Source organism: Lepus europaeus, chromosome 11 (assembly GCF_033115175.1).
Source record: "Lepus europaeus isolate LE1 chromosome 11, mLepTim1.pri, whole genome shotgun sequence".
In the NCBI taxonomy this organism is placed as follows: Eukaryota; Metazoa; Chordata; class Mammalia; order Lagomorpha; family Leporidae; genus Lepus; species Lepus europaeus.
The window spans coordinates 101,863,100-101,879,862 of record NC_084837.1 but is presented as its reverse complement, the minus strand read 5'-3'; positions in this window follow the sequence as shown (position 1 = coordinate 101,879,862).

Genomic DNA, 16,763 nt, shown 5'->3' with positions numbered 1-16,763 from the left:
CCAAAACCATTTGTACTGTGATTTTCTTGGTCCACTGCATACGAATTCTACACCAGTCTTTCCGGATATGACTGTATGAAACCGGAAATATCCGGTTTTGTTTTGGCTAACTGAATCCCAGTTATTTCTGCAGCCTCTGTCCTTGTGTATTCCTGATATTATCCATGGACTTTATTGTTGTGAATGTTTTTTAACAGAGAAAATTTCATTTTGTGCTTGGAAACACTAACTTGTTGCACGTGGAGACACCAGCGCTACACATTCATATTTTCTAGGGAGAAAGCTAGAGGAACTGAACAAACAAACATGATAGTTCTTTTGGTATAGATGACATTTTATGCACTTGTCTAACGTAAATTCTTTGCTTTTCCCCAAACTATTTGTACTGTGATTTTCTCAGACCATTGCATAAAAATTTACACCAGTTTGTACGGATATGATGGAACGAAACCAGAAATATCCAGTTATGTTTTGGCTAACTCAATCCCTGATATTGCTACAGCCTCTGTGTTTGTGTTTTCTGGACATTATCAACGGACTTTATTGTTTTGAATGTTTTTATCAGGGAACATTTAATTTAGTACCGTTGAAACACTAATTGGTTCATCATGGGAACACCAGCACTACACAGTCGTATTTTCTAGGGAGAAAGCTAGAGGAACTGCGGCAAACAAACATGATATTTCTGTTTGTATAAATGACAGTTTATGCACTTGCCTAACGTAAAGACATTGCTTTTCTCCAAAACCATTTTTACTGTGATTTTCTTGGTCCATTGCATACAAATTCCACACCGTTTTTTTCCGGGTATGACTGGATGAAACCGGAAATGTCAGGTTTTTTTTTTTTTTTTTTGGCTAACTCAAACTCAAATATTCCTACATCCTCTGTGTTTGTGTATTCCTGATATTATCCACGGAATTTATTGTTTTGAATGTTTTTTATGGGGGGACATTTAATTCTGTGTTTGGTACAGTAATTGGTTCCACATGGAGACACCAGCTCTACACATTCGTATTTTCTAGGGAGAAAGCTAGAGGAACTGCAGCAATCAAACATGATATTTCTGTTTGTATAGATGACATTTTATGCACTTGCCTGACGAAAAGACTTTGCTTTTCTCCAAAACCATTTTTACTGTGATTTCCTTGGTCCATTGCATATGAATTCCACCACACTTTGTCCGGATATCACTGGATAAAACCAGAAATATCCTGTTGTGTTCTGGATTATTCAATCCCAGATATTTCTACAGCCTCTGTGTTTGTTTATTCCTGATATTATCCTTTGACTTCATTGTTTTGAATGTTTTTTATCAGGGAAAATTTCATTTTGTGCTTGGAAACACTAATTGGTTCCACATGGAGACACCAGCTCTACACATTCGTATTTTCTAGGGAGAAAGCTAGAGGAAATGAGGCAAGCAAACATGATATTTCTGTTTGTATAGATGACATTTTATGCACTTCCCTAACGAAAATACATTGCTTTTCTCTAAAACCATTTTTACTGTGATTTTCTCGGTCCATTGCATACGAATTCCATACTCGTTTTTCCAGATATGACTGGATGAAACCAGAAATATCCGGTTGTGTTTTGGCTAACTCAATCCCAGATATTGCTACAGCCTCTGTACTTGTGTTTTCCGGATATTATCAATGGACTTTATGGTTGTGAATGTTTTTTATGAGGGAACATTTAATTTTGTGCTTGGAAACACTAATTGGTTCCACATGGAGACACCAGCTCTACACATTCGTATTTTCTAGGGAGAATGCTAGAGGAACTGCGACAAACAAACATGATATTTCTGTTTTATAGATGACATTATATGCACTTGCCTAACAGAAACACTTTGCTTTTCTCCAAAACTATTTTCACTCTGATTTTCTCAGCCCATTGCATACGAATTCCACACCACTTTGTCCGGATATGACTGGATGAAACCAGAAATATCCGGTTGTGTTTTGGCTAACTCAATCAGAAATATTGTGATAGCTTCTGGGTTTGTGTTTTCTGCATATTATCGATGGACTTTATTGTTTTGCATGTTTTTTTAACTTTTATTTAATGAATATAAATTTCCAGTGTATAGTTTATGGATTACAATGCCTTCCCCTTCCCATAACTTCCCTCCCACCCACAACCCTCCCCTCTCCCGCTCCCTCTCCACTTCCATTCACATCAAGATTCATTTGCAATTCGCTTTATATACTGAAGATCAATTTAGTATAAAGTTTTCATCAGTTTGCACCCACATAGAAACACAAAGTGAAACATACTGTTTGAGAAGTAGTTATAGCATTAAATCAAAATGTACAGCACATTATGGACAGAGATCCCACATGAGGAGCAAGTGCACAGTGACTCCTGTTGTTAACCCAACAAATTGACACTCTAGTTTATGGTGCCAGTAACCACCCTAGGGTGTCATCATGTGTTGCCAAGGCTATGGAATCCTTCTAAGTTTGCCAACTCTGATCATATTTAGACAAGGTCATAAAAGACAGGGTGAGGATAGTAACCAATGATCCTAAGAGTGGTATTAACCAGGTTTGAACAATTATACAGCATTAAGTGGGGAAGAGGACCATCAGTACACACAGGTTGGGAGTAGAGCCATTGGTAGTAGAGTAGAGGTTATGATTACAAAGGAATGAGGCCCAAGTACGCTAGACAGGGTCTAGAACAAAGGACAGAGTCATTATTAGAGGAGCTAAGAAAGGTGCTGTCTAAGCTACAATTAAGTTTTCTGATTGAGAGGCAAGTAGCACCTGATAGAAGGGGCTTGATAATAATCTGGTGGGCTTTAGGCCTTGTAAGTTAAGAGGCCCAGACCTATCTATCTCTTCACTTGGGGTATATCCTAAGGGAGGTGTGAACCTCCTAGGGGAAGGCACTCTGTTGACTTTCATTACTTGGCTGGCCTGGGAGGAGAGCTGGCCAGGTAAAGGCAGGTGGCATCTCTAACAGGAAATTTACAGTTCTGCCTTCAATGTTGCTGACCCTACTTGGCTGTCCCCTCTGCTGCAGTAGTCACTTTGGAAGTTGGGCTGAGTGAAGGGCTTTTCATCTTAGAGCCAATAAGTTCTCCAGGGCAGGTCCATTTCCAGTGATCCAACTCTTGGCAGAGCTGCCAGGGCTCTTCACAAGCTGATTTCTGCTGAAGCCCAGGCTTACCACCTTGAAAGCCACTGCATTGGACTGGCCTGTTGGGTCTCCTTGAGGGCAGATCACTGTACAGATCAGCCATTTATATGCCTGCCACCCATTGCTTCTGATGCCTAGCTTTCTTTTCCTCCTGGTTTGTGTTAAAGCAGACCAGAGGATGCAAGTCAAGTCCCATCTCTAATCTTCGGTGGCCTGAACTACAAGTCTATAGTCACAGGCATGTTCTGTAGTAGTTTTTCTAAGGTAGACAATGCCCATGAGGAAAATTATATTCTCACTTTAAAACTTTCTTTCCCTTTGGTCTGAAAGGGAGGTTTTTTTTCTACTTACTGTATACTTCACTGATGGCGAAGTAAATCTAGCTATGAGATTATTATTTAAGTTCTTATTTTGGCTATGCTATTACAGGAAAATGTTAGCCATCTCTTTTATAAGGTCTAAAGATTAAATTGTGCATCCTACAGATTCCTTCATAATAGAATTAGTTTCCTACCTTGAGAATAGAGAAATGAAAGAACAAGTTGGGCTTAGAATAGAGAAATGAGGGAGCAAGTCCTAGATCACTTGCTGACATTAGCAATATCACATGAATACTTAGCAGTTTCAACCATTAGATAACAACTTAAGAAAACATTTACCATAAAGTCCAATGCCTTCTATAAATTTTAAGAATCATATATTTGAAAACACCTCTTAAATATCTAACATGGTGTAGTTTGTTTAACCAGTAAACTTAAGCACATTCATCTAAAATGCTTTTAGTTTCTTTCTACCAACAAGTTTAAAACATATGATACACAGATTCACGTCACACAAATTCAAATGTATCTTTGATTGATTTTAGCAGCTTAAATTTATGGACAATCTTATCTATAAGTCATTTAAAATAAAACTCTTAATAAAATTCCCCCATGTGGACATACAATATGTACACACATATAACATAGCATAGTAGTCCACTATAGCAATTTTAATAATAGCTTTTAAAATCTTTAACTATTTTTGTAAATTGCCAATTGATTTGAATTGCTTTTTGTTTTTAGTAACCTCAGTTAACCATACTTTCTCTCAGTTGGTACTGTCAATACATTATTGGCTTCATCTGTTTACAGAGCCATCCCAAAGTACTGAATACAATAGAAGTGGCTGGAAAAAGTCCATAGGAACCTATAGGAGGACAGCTAAACACAGAACCAACAAGGCTTTAGTTTTATGAGCAGCAAATCATATATAACTGTGGATGACAAAAAACTTTAAGTCGCCATGTTTAAAATTATAAACTCATCAACCAACAAGAGGCACTTGCTTACTTGACAGTATTTTTGAAAGCACCTGCAGGATTTTACAAGTATTTAACCCTTTAGGCCTCTGGGGCTTTCTCATTAAGATAACTATCATGTCTAGTAACACAAGATCATTAGACTTTTTAATTCTCAATCATTTGTATTAATAGCATTTTCCATTATAGAAACTTAAAATTTGGTACCATGTCACATCTTGACAGTCCTTCTAATATAATCCAAATAGCCTGATTAGTTGGTGTCTCTATAAGATGAGAGACATAGGTCCTTCGATTTTTTTTCAGTTGGGCCCAAACTGGAAAAACCAAAGTCCAAGATTTACTGGAAATTTTAGAGTCCAGATTGTTTGGAACTTTCATTTTTTGAATGCCCGTCAAGAATGCCAAGAAGGCTCAAAATCCAAAATATCTGGTTGAAATAAGATTCCTTAAACTCATGACATAACATAGACCAAATTTGATCATTGTTACAAGGTGATTATTCAAATCTTTGAAAAGAAGCACATATTTAAATAACCCACAGCTCTTAATAAAAATTCAGCTGTTTTTGAACAATTAGAATTGAACAGACATCAAGAGAACATAATAGATTACTATAACACATTGCTCTAACAGAGCATCAGAGTTTAATTCTATGTCAAATAGAAATTGAGCTTCCTGTGATCTTTTGCTGTGAGGTTTCCTTCCTTTATCTTCTTTCATATTGATGACCATGTTTCTGTGTTTCTGTGTGTAACACATCTTTAAGCATCTTTTGCAGGGCTGGATGAGTGGCGACAAATTCTTTCAGTTTCTGTTTGCTATGAAAAGTCTTAATTTCACCTTCATTCACAAATGAGAGCTTTGCAGGATATAATATTCTGGGCTGACAGTTTTTCTCTCTTAGTACCTGGGCTATGTCTCGCCATTCCCTTCTAGCTTGTAGGGTTTCTGATGAGAAGTCTGCTGTGAGTCTAATTGGAGATCCTCTAAGAGTAATCTGACGTTTCTCTCTTGCACCTTTTAGAATCTTTTCTTTATGTTTCACTGTGGTGAGTTTGATTACAACATGTCGTGGCGAGGATCTCTTTTGATCATGTTTATTAGGGGTTCTATGAGCTTCCTGTACTAAGATGCCTCTTTCCTTCTCCAAACCTGGGAAATTTTCTGCTAGTATCTCACTGAAAATGCCTTCTAATCCTTTCTCCTTCTCCATGCCTTCAGGAACTCCTAGAACCCGGATGTTAGGTTTTTTAATAGTATCCTGTAGATTCCCGACAATATTTTTTAGATTTCTAAGTTCCTCTTCTTTTCTTTCGTTTGCCTGTTTCCTTTCCTGTTCTCTGTCTTCTAAGTCTGATATTCTCTCTTCTGCTTCACCCATTCTGTTTTTAAGGCTCTCTAATATGTTTGCCATTTGATCTATTGAGTTCTTCATTTCATTGTGGTTTTTTGTCACTATCTCAGTTTCCTGTTCTACTAGTTGTTTCATTTCATTTTGATTCCTCCTTAATATTTCATTTTCATGGGAGAGATTTTCTATCTTGTCCATTAAGGATTTCTGTAGTTCAAGAATTTGTTTTTGAGGACTTCTTAATGTTCTTATCAATTTTTTGAGATCCGCTTCTTGCATTTCTTCTATCTCATCATCTTCATAATCTTGAATTGGGGTGTCTTTTTCATTTGGGAGCGTCATAGTGTCTTCCTTGTTCTTGTTACCTTGGTTTTTGCGTTTGTTGTTTGGCATGTTGGAGATATTTGGTTTCTTCACTGTGGTGTTTTTTCTTGTTACACTATGGCTCTATATTAAGTGGACTGCCTGCTTTCGGTGGAGCCTTAGAGGCTTGAAATGAGTGTGGCCTGAGAGCTGTGTTTCTTCCTCAGGGTTGAGGGTGTGTCAAAGAGGACACTCCCAGGTTAGGCGTGGTAAATCTTTCTTTCTTTTTTTTTTTTGATTCAAAAGGGACGTAATTCCACACAGCTGAACGTAATTGGAGGTAGTTAGCAGGTGAATGATATACCCACAGGAGCCAGAGATCAGAAGCTCTTTCCCAAGAACCACACAGGGAATCTCTGCTGCCCTCAGTGTGGGCTCAACTCTCCTGCAGTCTCCCACTGGGTTGCCAAGCCAGATGCCAATCTCCTGTTATTTCACCCCTCCCCCCAGAGTCAGGCTTCTCTGCTAGGCTCAGGGCCAGCGCAGACCCGAGGTCGCCCTGCTTATGACGTATGTCCAAAATGGCGCCTGCTCTGTCTTGCTCGCCTTTGAGGGGTGAGTGGAGAGAGAGAAACTCGTGTCCGTATCGGTCACTTTTTTTTTTTCCTCTCTCTCTTCTAGTTAGCCTGGTGAACTTTTCCCCACGGAGTTTCAAGCCTCATTCCCTCTAGTCTCCTCTTTCTGCTTGCCCGCTGGTGTCTCGGGCTATTAAGGTTCGACTCACCTCGCGTTCCAGCACTGGTGCGTTGATTCTGCCACTGGTGTTCCGAACCTGGGCTCCCACGCTCTCCACGCAGGTCCACTGTGAATCACTAGTTCCAGAAGAGTTTCCTCTGCTGTTTCTTCCCCTACTCTTCCTTGACCCTGCAGTAACTCCACTGTTATTAACTTGTGTGTTTCCGAACTATCAATGTGCTCCCTTCCTATTCCGCCATCTTGCCGCTCTCTCTGTTTTGAATGTTTTTATCAGGGAACATTTCATTTTGTACCGTAGAAACACTAATTGGTTCATCATGGGGACACCAGCTCTACACATTCGTATTTTCTAGGGAGAAAGCTAGAAGAACTACGGCAAACAAACATGATATTTCTGTTTCTATAGATGACAAATTATGCACTTGCCTAACGAAAAGACTTTGCTTTTCTGCAGAACCATTTTTACAGTGATTTCTCAGTGCATTGCATATGAATTCCACACCAGTTTGTCTGGGTATAACTGCATGAAACTGGAAATATCGGGTTTTGTTTTGGCTAAGCAATCTCAGATATTGCCACAGCCTCTGTGTTTGTGCATTCCTCATATTATCCATGGACTTTATTGTTTTAATTGTTTTTATCAGGGAACATTTTATTTTGTATCGTAGAAATACTAATTGGTTCCACATGGAGACACCAGCGCTACACATTCGTATTTTCTAGGGAGAAAGCTAGAGGAACTGCGACAAACAAACATGATATTTCTGTTTGTATAGATGACATTTTATGCACTTGTCTAACAAAAAGACTTTGCTTATCTCCAAAACAATTTTTACTGTGATTTCCTCGTTCCATTGCAAATGAATTTCACACCAGTTTGTCCGGATATGACTGGATGAAACCAGAAATATCTGGATTTGTTTTGGCTAACTCAATCCAAAATATTGTGAAAGCTTTTGTATTTGAGTTTTCTGGATATTATCCATGGACTTTATTGTTTTAATTGTTTTTATCAGGGAACATTTAATTTTGTATCGTAGAAACACTAATTGGTTCATCATGGGGACACCAGCTCCACACATTCGTATTTTCTAAGGAGAAAGCTAGAGGAACTGCGGCAAACAAACATATTTCTGTTTGTATCGATGACATTTTATGCACTTGCCTAACAAAAAAGACTTTGCTTTTCTCCAAAACCATTGTTACTGTGCTTTTCTCAGTCCATTGCATACGAATTCCACAGCTGTTTCTCGAGATATGACTGGATGCAACCAGAAATATCCAGTTGTGTTTTGGCTAACTCAATCACAGATATCGCTGCAGGCTCTGTGTTTGTGTATTCCTGATATTATCCATGGACTTTATTGTTTTGAATGTTTTTTATCAGGGAACATTTAATTTTGTGCTTGGAATCACTAATTGGTTCCACATGGAGACAAAGCTATAAACATTCATATTTTCTAGGGAGAAAGCTAGAGGAACTGCGGCAAGCAAACATGATATTTCTGTTTGTATAGATGACATTTTATGCACTTGCCTAACGAAAAGACTTTGCTTTTCTCCAAAACCATTTTTACTGTGATTTTTTCGGTCGATTGCAGAAGAATTTCACACCACTTTGTCCAGATATGACTGGATGAAACCAGAAATATCCAGTTGTGTTTTGGCTAACTCAATCCCAGTTATTGCTACAGCCTCTGTGTTTGTGTTTTCTGGATATTAACAACGGACTTTATTGTTTTGAATGTTTTTTATCAGGGAACATTTAATTTTGTACCGTGAAACACTAATTGGCTCATCATGGGGACACCAGCTCCAAACATTCGTATTTTCTAGGGAGAAAGCTAGAGGAACTGTGGCAAACTAACATGATATTTCTGTTTGTATAGATGACATTTTATGCACTGGCCTAACGAAAAACTTTGCTTTTCTCCAAAATCATTTTTACTGTGATTTACTCATTCCATTGCATACGAATTCCATAACAGTTTGTCCTGATATGACTGGATGAAACCGGAAATATCCGGTTTTGTTTTGGCTAACTCAATCCCAGAAATTGCTACAGCCTCTGTGCTTGTGTTTTCCGGATATTATCAACGGACTTTATTGTTTTCAATGTTTTTTATCAGGAAACATTTAATTTTGAGCTTGGAAACATTAATTGGTTCCACATGGAGACACCAGGTCTACATATTTGTATTTTGTAGGGAAAAATCTAGAGGAACTGCGACAAACAAACATGATATTTCTGTTTGTATCGATGACATTTTATCTACTTGCCTAATGAAAAGACTTTGCTTTTTAACAAAACCATTTTCACTGTGATGTTCTCGGTCCATTCTAGACGACTTCCACAACACTTTGTCCAGATATGACTGGATGAAACAAGAAATATACGGTTGTGTTTTGGCTAACTCAATCCGAAATATTGTGAAAGACTCTGTGTTTGTGTTTTCTGGATATTATCCATGGACTTTATTGTTTTGAATGTTTTTATCAGGGAACATTCAATTTTTTACCGTAGAAACACTAATTGGTTCATCATGGGGACATCAGTTCTACACATTCTTATTTTCTAGGGAGAAAACTAGAGGAACTGCGGCAAACAAACATGATATTTCTGTTTGTATAGATGACATTTTATGCACTTGCCTAACGAAAAGACTTTGCTTTTCTGCACAACCACTTTTACTGTGATTTCTCAGGGCATTCCATATGAATTCCATCCCAGTTTCTCCGGGTATAACTGCATGAAACTGGAAATATCCGGTTTTGTTTTGGATAACTCGATCCGAAATATTGCTACAGTGTCTGTGTCTGTGTTTTCAGGTATTATCAATGGACTTTATTGTTTTGAATGTTTTTTATCAGGGAACATTTAATTTTGAGCTTAGATAACTAATTGGTTCCACATGGAGACAACAGCTCTTCACATTTGTATTTTCTAGGGAGAAAGCTATAGGAACTGTGGCTAACACACATGATATTTCTGTTAGTTTCGATGACATTTTATGCACTTGCCTAACTAAAAGACTTTGCTTTTCTCCAAAACCATTTTTACTCTAATTTTCACGGTCCATTGCATACGAATTCCACACCACTTTGTCCGGATATGACTGGATGAACTCGGAAATATCCGGTTGTGTTTTGGCTCACTCAATCCCAAATATTGCTACAGCCTCTGTGTTTGTGTTTTCTGGATATTATCAATGGACTTTACTGTTTTGAATGTTTTTTATCGGGGAAAATTTTATTTTGAGCTTGGAAACACTAACTGGTTCCACATGGAGACACCAGCTCTACATATTCATATTTTCTAGGGAGAAAGCTAGAGAAACTGTGGCAAACAAACATGATATTTCTGTTTGTATAGATGATATTTTAAGCACTTGCCTAATGAAAAGACTTTGCTTTTCTCCAAAACCATTTTAGTGTGATTTCCTTGGTCCATTGCATAAAAATTCCACACCACTTTGTCTAGATATGACTGGATGAAACCAGAAATATCCGGTTCTGTTTTGGCTAACTCAATCCGAAATATTGATACAGCCTTTGTGTTGGTGTTTTCTTGATATTATCCTTGGACTTTATTATTTTGAATGTATTTTATCAGGGAACATTAAATTTTGTGCTTGGAAACACTAATTTGTTCCACATGGAGACACCAGCTCTACACATTCATATTTTCTAGGGAGAAAGGTAGAGGAACTGCGACAAACAAACATGATATTTCTGTTTGTATCGATGACATTTTATGCTCTTGCCTAACGAAAAGACTTTGCTTTTCTCCAAAACCATTTTTACTGTGATTTCTCGGTGCTTTACGTATGAATCCCACAACAGTTCTTATGGATATGAGTGGATGAAACCAGAAATATCCGCTTGTGTTTTGGCTAACTCAATCCCAGATATTGCTACAGCCTCTGTGTTTGTGTTTTCCTCACATTATCCACGGAATTTATTGATTTCCTCGGTCCATTGCATACGATTTCCACACCACTTTGTCCGGATATGACTGAATGAAAACAGAAATATACGGTTGTGTTTTGGCTAACTCAGTCCTAAATATTGCCACAGCCTCTGGGCTTTAGTTACTGGATATTATCCGTGGTCTTTATTTTTTGAATGTTTTTTATCAGGGAACATTTAATTTTGTACCGTTGAAGAACTAATTATTTCATCATGGGAACACCAGCTCTACACATTCGTATTTTCTAGGGAGAAGCTAAAGGAACCGCAGCAAACAAACATGATATTTCTGTTTGCATCGATGACATTTTATGCACTTGCCTAACAAAAAGACTTTGCTTTTCTGCAAAACCATTTGTACTGTGATTTTCTCGGTCCATTGCATACGAATTCCACACCACTTTTCGGATATGACTGGATGAAACCAGATATATACGGTTGTGTTTTGGCTAACTCAAAATGAAATATTGTGAAAGCTTCTGTGTTTTTGTTTTCTGGATATTATTGATAGAGTTATTGTTTGAATGTTTTTTTATCAGGGAACATTTAATTGGGGACACCAGCTCCAAACATTCGTATTTTCTAGTGAGAAAGCTAGAGGAACTGCGGCAAACAAACATGCTATTTCTGTTTGTATAGATGACATTTTATGCACTTGCCTATCGAAAAGACTTTGCTTTTCTCCAAAACCATTTGTACTGTGATTTTATCGGTCAATTGCATTTTAATTCCACACCAGTTTGTCCGGATATGACTGGAAATCCTTAAATATCCAGTTTGTTTTGGCTAACTCAATCCCAGATATTGCTGCAGCATTTGTGTTTGTATATTCCTGATATCATCCATGGACTTTATTGTTTTGAATGTTTTTTATCACAGAACATTTAATTTTGTGTTTGGAAACACTAATTGGTTCCACATGGAGACACCAGCTCTACACATTCCTATTTTCTAGGGAGAAAGCTAGAGGAACTGTGACAAACAACATGATATTACAGTTTGTATTGATGACATTTTATGCACTTGCCTAACGAAAAGACTTTGCTTTTCTTTAAAACCATTTTTAATGTGATTTTCTCGGTCCATTGCATACGAATTCCACACCAGTTTGTCCGGACATGACTGGATGAAACCGGAAATATCCGGTTTCGTTTTGGCTAACTCAATACCAGATATTGCTACAGCCTCTGTGTTTGTGTTTTCTGGACATTATCGATGGGCTTTATTGTTTTGAATTTTTTTTTACCTGGGAACATTTAATTTTGTACCGTTGAAACACTAATTGTTTCCACATGGAGACACCACCTCTACACATTTGTATTTTCTAGGGAGAAACCTGGAGAAACTGCGGCACACAAACATGATATTTCTGCTTGTATAAATGACATTTTATGCACTTGCCTAACGAAAATACTTTGCTTTTCTCCAAAATCATTTTTACTGTGATTTTCTCAGTCCAATGCATACAAATTCCACACCAGTTTGTCCTGATTTGACTGGATGAAACCGGAAATGTCCGGTTATATTTTGGCTAACTCAATCCTAGATATTGCTACAGCCTCTCTGTTTGTGTATTCCTTATATTAGATTGACTTTATTGTTTTGAATTTTTTTTATCTGGGAACATTTAATTTTGTGCTTGAAACCACTAATTGGTTCATCATGGAGACACCAGCTCTACATATTCACATTTTCTAAGTAGAAAGCTAGAGGAACTGTGACAAGCAAACATGATATTTCTGTTTCTATAGATGACATTTTATGCACTTTCTTAACAAATAGACTTTGCTTTTCTTCAAAACCATTTTTACTGTGATTTTCTCTGTCCATTGCATACGAATTCCACACCATTTTGTCCGGATATGACGGAATGAAAACAGAAATATACGGGTGTGTTTTGGCTAACTCAGTCCTAAATATTGCTACAGCCTCTGGGTTTATGTTTCTGGATATTATCCGTGGTCTTTATTTTTTTGAAAGTTTTTTAGCAGGAAATATTTAATTTTGTACCATGAAATACTGATTGGCTCATCATGGGAACACCAGCTCCAAACATTCGTATTTTCTAGAGAGAAGCTAGAGGAACCGCAGCAAACAAACATGATATTTCTGTTTGCATCGATGACATTTTATGCACTTGCCTAACAAAAAGACTTTGCTTTTCTGCAAAACCATTTGTACTGTGATTTTCTCGGTCCATTGCATACGAATTCCACACCACTTTTCGGATATGACTGGATGAAACCAGAAATATCCGGTTTCTTTTGGCTAACTCAATCCGAAATATTGTGAAAGCCTCTGTGTTTGTGTTTTCTGGATATTACCGATGGACTTTTTTGTTTTGAATGCTTTTATCAGGGAACATTTAATTTCGTACTGTTGAAACACAAATTGGTTCATCATGGGAACACAAGCTCTACACATTCGTATTTTCTAGGGTGAAAGCTAGAGGAACTGCGGCAAACAAACATGCTATTTCTCTTTGTATAGATGACATTTTATGCACTTGCCTAATGAAAAGACTTTGCTTTTCCCCAAAACCATTTTCACTGTGATTTTCTCCGTGTATTGCATACGAATTCCACACGAGTTTACCGGATATGACAGGATGAAACCGGAAATATCCAGTTTAGTTGTGGCTATCTCAATCAGGATATTGCTACAGCCTCTGTGTTTATGTTTCTGGATATTATCCATGGACTTTATTGTTTTGAATGTTTTTTTATCGGGGAACATTTAATTTTGAGCTTAGATACACTAATTGGTTCCACATGGAGACACCAGCTCTACATATTTCTATTTTCTAGGGAGAAAGCTAGAGGAACTCTGACAAACAAACATGATATTTCTGTTTTTGCAGATGACATTTTGTCTACCTGCCTAATGAAAAGACTTTGCTTTTCTCCAAAAGCATTTGTACTATGATTTTCTCGGTCCATTGCATATGAATTCCACACGAGTTTATCCGGATATGACTAAATGAAACCAGAAATATCCGGTTGTATTTTGGCTAACTGACTACGAAATATTGTGAAAGCCTCTGTGTTTGTGTTTTCCGAATATTATCGATGGAGTTTATTGTTTTGAATGTTTCTATCAGGGAACATTTAATTTCATACCATTGAAACACTAATGGGTTCCACATGGAGACACCAGCTCTACACATTCGTATTTTCTAGGGAGAAAGCTAGAGGAACTGCGGCAAGCAAACATGATATTTCTGTTTGTATCGATGATTTTGTATGCACTAGCCTAACGAAAAGACTTTGCTTTTCTCCAAAATCATTTTTACTGTGATTTTCATGGTCTATTGCATACGATTTCCACACCAGTTTGTCCTGATATGACTGGATGAAACCAGAAATATCCGGTTTTATTTTGGCTAACTCAATCCCAGATATTGCTACAGCATCTGTGTTTCTGTTTTCCAGATATTATCAACGGACTTTATTGTTTGAATGTTTTTTATCGGGGAACATTTAATTTTGAACTTAGATACACTAATTGGTTCCACATGGAGACACCAGCTCTATACATTCGTATAATCTAGGGAGAAAGCTAGAGGACCTATGGCAAACAAACATGATATTTCTGTTTGTATAGATGACATTATATGCACTTGCCTAACGAAAAGACTTTGCTTTTCTGCAAAACCATTTGGACTGTGATTTTCTCGGTGCATTGCATACGAATTCCACAACACTTTGTCCGGATATGACTGGATGAAACCAGAAATATCCGGTTGTGTAATGGCTAACTCAAAACGAAATATTGTGAAAGCCTCTGTGTTTGTGTTTTCTGGATATTATAGATGGAGTTTATTGTTTTGAATGTTTTTTATCAGGGAACATTTAATTTTGTACCGTAGAAACACAAATAGGTTCAACATGGGGACACCAGCTCCAAATATTCGTATTTTCTAGTGAGAAAGCTAGAGGAACTGTGACAAACAAACATGCTATTTCTGTTTGTATAGATGACATTTTATGCACTTGCCTAACGAAAAGACTTTGCTTTTCTCCAAAACCATTTGTACTGTGATTGTTTCGGTCAATTGCATTTGAATTCCACACCAGTTTGTCCGGATATGACTGGAAATCCTTAAATATCCAGTTTTGTTTTGGCTAACTCAATCCCAGATTTTGCTGCAGCGTTTGTGTTTGTATATTCCTGATATAATCCATGGACTTTATTGTTTTGAATGTTTTTTATCAGGGAACATTTAATTTTGTGTTTGGAAACACTAATTGGTTCCACATGGAGACACCACCTCTACACATTCCTATTTTATAGGGAGAAAGCTAGAGGAACTGTGACAAACAACATGATATTACTGTTTGTATTGATGACATTTTATGCACTTGCCTAATGAAAAGACTTTGCTTTTCTCCAAAACCATTTTTAATGTGATTTTGTCGGTCAATTGCATTTGAATTCCACACCAGTTTGTCCGGATATGACTGGATGAAACCGGAAATATCCGGGTTTTTTTTGGCTAACTCAATACCAGATATTGCTACAGCCTCTGTGTTTGTGTATTCCTTATATTAGATTGACTTTATTGTTTTGAATTTTTTTTATCTGGGAACATTTAATTTTGTGCTTGAAACCACTAATTGGTTCATCATGGAGACACCAGCTCTACATATTCACATTTTCTAAGTAGAAAGCTAGAGGAACTGTGACAAGCAAACATGATATTTCTGTTTCTATAGATGACATTTTATGCACTTTCCTAACAAATAGACTTTGCTTTTCTTCAAAACCATTTTTACTGTGATTTTCTCTGTCCATTGCATACGAATTCCACACCATTTTGTCCGGATATGACGGAATGAAAACAGAAATATACGGGTGTGTTTTGGCTAACTCAGTCCTAAATATTGCTACAGCCTCTGGGTTTATGTTTCTGGATATTATCCGTGGTCTTTATTTTTTTGAATGTTTTTTAGCAGGAAATATTTAATTTTGTACCATGAAATACTAATTGGCTCATCATGGGGACACCAGCTCCAAACATTCGTATTTTCTAGAGAGAAGCTAGAGGAACCGCAGCAAACAAACATGATATTTCTGTTTGCATCGATGACATTTTATGCACTTGCCTAACAAAAAGACTTTGCTTTTCTGCAAAACCATTTGTACTGTGATTTTCTCGGTCCATTGCATACGAATTCCACACCACATTTCGGATATGACTGGATGAAACCAGAAATACCCGGGTTTTTTTTTTTGGCTAACTCAATCCAAAATATTGTGAAAGCCTCTGTGTTTGTGTTTTCTGGATGATATCAATGGACTTTATTGTTTTGAATGCTTTTATCAGGGAACATTTAATTTTGTACCGTAGAAACACAAATAGGTTCATCATGGGAACACCAGCTCTACACATTCGTATTTTCTAGGGAGAAAGCTAGAGGAACTGCGGCAAACAAACATGCTATTTCTCCTTGTATAGATGGCATTTTATGCACTTGCCTAATGAAAAGACTTTGCTTTTCCCCAAAACCATTTTCACTGTGATTTTCTCCATGTATTGCATACGAATTCCACACGAGTTTTCCGGATATGACTGGATGAAACCGGAAATATCCGGTTTAGTTGTGGCTAACTCAATCAGGATATTGCTACAGCCTCTGTGTTTATGTTTCTGGATATTATCCATGGACTTTATTGTTTTGAATGTTTTTTTATTGGGGAGCATTTAATTATGAGCTTAGATACACAAATTGGTTACACATGGAGACACCAGCTCTACATATTTCTATTTTCTAGGGAGAAAGCTAGAGGAACTCTGACAAACAAACATGATATTTCTGTTTTTGCAGATGACATTTTGTCTACCTACCTAATGAAAAGACTTTGCTTTTCTCCAAAAGCATTTGTACTATGATTTTCTCGGTCCATTGCATACATATTCCACACCAGTTT